This window comes from Liolophura sinensis, chromosome 5 (assembly GCF_032854445.1).
Source record: "Liolophura sinensis isolate JHLJ2023 chromosome 5, CUHK_Ljap_v2, whole genome shotgun sequence".
NCBI classification, from domain to species: domain Eukaryota; kingdom Metazoa; phylum Mollusca; class Polyplacophora; order Chitonida; family Chitonidae; genus Liolophura; species Liolophura sinensis.
Window position 1 is genome coordinate 13,697,629 of NC_088299.1, and position 3,837 is coordinate 13,701,465.

The window sequence follows — 3,837 nt, forward strand, 5'->3', positions numbered from 1 at the left end:
GTACACATACTGCTATCCTTTCTTGTTAAACTTAAGTACTTTAGTATATGTGTAAGTCTTATTATCTGTTCTTGATAGCTAATAAATTGTTGTAAAATAAAATCTGCTGGTTTTGGTTACTTTTTTGTGCGGCTAAACTGTCGTGTATTTCGAACAAGCCATCTCTTTATAATACAGACAGTTTGGGTCGTAACAAATTACACTGAAATTTGTATCAAGTGAATTTTCCCCCTGAGGTTGGATTGCAAAGTACACCATCATGACTCTTAAAATGTTACTGAAGTGGCTAGTGTGTACTGTTTGGTTCCGTTCTGCAATTCGCCATTTGTTTGAATGTGCTCCTGAAACAAACAGCTGACAAGCACTGCAGCGTGTAATGTGTCACTGTCAAGTTTTCAGTAATGATGGAAAGACGCAAGGTATGTTCTAGGCGAATGAAATCAATATCCAAATCGTTTACCATTCTAGAATATAACTTGTCGATAATCAAAATGTGTACCTGTATGCGCTTTAATGGCAACTGTTCACATGTCCAATGTGCCGATCAAATCCATCATGACGAATGTGCGGCGTCTTGCCCAAGGTTACTGGAAATTATGACATTATGAAGCAGAGTGCCAGAGGTTTTGGACACATATTTATGTTCATATTTATAAAGAGAACTGTACTCATTCTAAACCCTAAAAAAACTTGGACTGAAGGCGTTTGATGAAATGACCGTGACACACCAGTTCTTGCAGCAGGTCTAACAACTTGTGACGTTGATTAAAATCGTCACATAACACATCTATAGAATATATCAAACGTTATAAGATACATGTACGTACACACCATATGCGGGGCCTGTCGGAATATTGCATTTCAAGTAGGGTGTATTTAACATGTCAACTTTGAAAATATGCCTATTGTAAAGCCGGTGGTCTTTAAGGCCAGGAGATCATCAACATACCGATTAGTTGATGAGAAAGACCGTCATTTTCCGGGAAAAAAGATAATTTCGTGGAACGTTTGGATTTAAACCAAGAATATGTACCGAATAAAAGGGCAACTGACAACTTGTATGGGAGTTTTAACCTTCACTTGTGTTTTGATAGTGAACAAAAGGAAAGACGACCTTGATTTTCGAAGAGCAGTAGATTCCGGTTTTAGTCAGGGAGTCAGGGGATTCGAAAAGCCCTGCTGCTGTCCCAGTGGATGCGTCGATTACATTTGTGTTATTTACGACGTAACGTTCTCCTTGTCCCAGTTGTTCAAAAGTGTATTGGAACTTAAGCCCGGTATTAACTTTAGTCCCGACTACAGTCATTTAAGCTTATTTTGTATTAGAATGAGAAGATTTAAGCCGGCCTTAACTGTATATTACACTTTAGAACAACAGGTCCCTTGTTCCCAAATATTTAAGGGCATTGAATTCAGAATTAGCCTAAATAAGATGACGAAGAAATCTCTTTTCGTCGCACACAGCTTCGGCGCTGCATGTAAAGACAGCTCAGGCGACACGTCCGAATTCTAATTTAGTGAATGTAAGGATTCAGAGCGGTTAATGTGGCAGCAAAGCGTGGAATATGGCCAACAGATCTTTAAGCTATAGTGAGAACGTTGGCGTCGACACACGAATAACCCGTTACTTGTACAGATGCTTCGTTTAAACAAACACAAATAACACGACATTATAAGAGGTTTCCAGCATATCGAATCCATATCACTGACAATGTAACGTAATATATTTGTTCTTTGACACTGTACTAGGGGGCCTCCGTGGCTTGGTGGTTAGCGCGCTAGCTTAACGCAGAGACCTTGGAGTCCGTCGCCAATGCGATCGATGCGAGTTCAAGTCCAGCTCATGCTAGCTTCCTCTCCTGTCGAACGTGGGAAGGTCTGCCAACAACCTGCAGATGGTCGTGGATTCCCCCTGGCTCTGCGCGGTTTTCTCCCACAATAATACTAGCTGCCGTCGTATCAGTGAAATATTCCTGAGTACGGCGTAAAATACGAAGCAAATAAATAAATTTTACGATGTGCTAAAAAGATCTCATTTACACGACGGCACCAGTTTCCCTGGTGATCGAGAAAGACACTGGCAGAGTCGTTTGAACGTACCGCACGGACCTCGCCACATGCAGCATGCAAATCACTCGGCCACATTTCAATAAAAAAGTTCAAAACACAGAGAGATTGAATAGAATTGTCGGTTTTACCAATAGAAGTTATTTAAAGACAACATACCATGATCGTATAGATAAAAGCGCTGCTTACATATATTAAAGATTTTATTCTGCAGTTGCAAGTGAAGTGGGACTATCCCTTCACGTAGACGTAAACCATGTAATAATGACACTCTGTGACAATCTGTTCTATTAACACAGCATAATAAAACAACAAAAATTTTACACCGATGATAAAATGATAATATACATGTAATGTTTTGCGGATTCAATTGTGCCCCGGCTAAAACTTAAACATCTACAAAACGAAGTACCGCGTGATACCAGGACACAACACTTCGTCTTGCGCCGGCTTCAATATGGCACAAATAATGACGTAGCCTTCACATGCAACATTATTCAAAGAGTTGAAATTTAAAAATAAAATTTAAAATATCATACACATATTAAATAGCGCTGGAATAGTGTTCTTACATGTACCTCGACAAAATACACAATACTCCAAACGTTAGCATTATACCATCATACCAGAAAAGGTACTACCAAACTAAGACTATGGTTTTATTTACTTATTTATTTATTTGATTGGTGTTTTACGCCGTACCCAAGAATATTTCACTTACACGACGGCGGCCAGCATTATAGTGGAAGGAAACCGGGTAGTGCCCGGGGGAAACCCACGACCATCCGTAGGTTGCCGACAGACCTTCCCACTTACGGCCGGAGAGGAAGCCAACAAGAGCTGGACTTGAACTCACAGCGACCGCATTAGTGAGAGGCTCCTGGGTCATGACTATGGTTTAAAGGAAGATTATAAAAGATATGCTAAAAACGAGACAGAAAAAATCCTCCTGAGGCATATTTTACCTTTCCTATTTATCCCTATTCTAGTCTATGTATATTTTCCGGCAATGGTCAGAAATGACTTCATTGATGAACATACTGGGATAATTACCGCCCCAATTCGCGCGCTCTACTCCAACAAAGTTGACAGCTATCACCTCTATGTCATCACAACAGGCTACTTCATTTCCACACTGACCGCTGGGGACTTAGGAAAACTGTAGTTTAATGCCATTTTTAAGCGTCAAGAAGATAACTGAGCCCATCTGTATCTTTATATGTTAGACCACATCCTAAACATAATATGTGAAGAAGAAAAAAATCGATCCCTATTGTCTGTTTAGCTGGGACATTCAGCTAAATTTTTCTGTTTTGTCACTCAGGCACGCTGTAGCTTCTAATGATCGTATAGTTTTGTAACCAAATGCAAATATGACCCAACATAAATGATCAGCTAAGTTAAAGGGCTAGGCTTTCTGAGTTCTGGGCGTAAATCTATTATATTTGAGTAATCTTCAGATTGTACAAAAAAATGGCATACTGTTGTTTTAAGACAAGTTTAAATTCAACTATCAAAATGGGAAGGTATTTTAAATAATTTAATTTGGTAGGTACTTCACCTTACCTTATATCATCATGTAAACCAATCAATGTTGTAGAATTCACAAATCCAAGTTTTATCGCTCACAAAGTACAACCAAATTTACCACTTAAATATTTCACAGCTGTATTATCTATAGATGATAACGAAAATATTGGGCGATACAATTTTAAAATGTTAAAAAAAATATATTTTGATTCCGTATAATTATATATATATATATATATA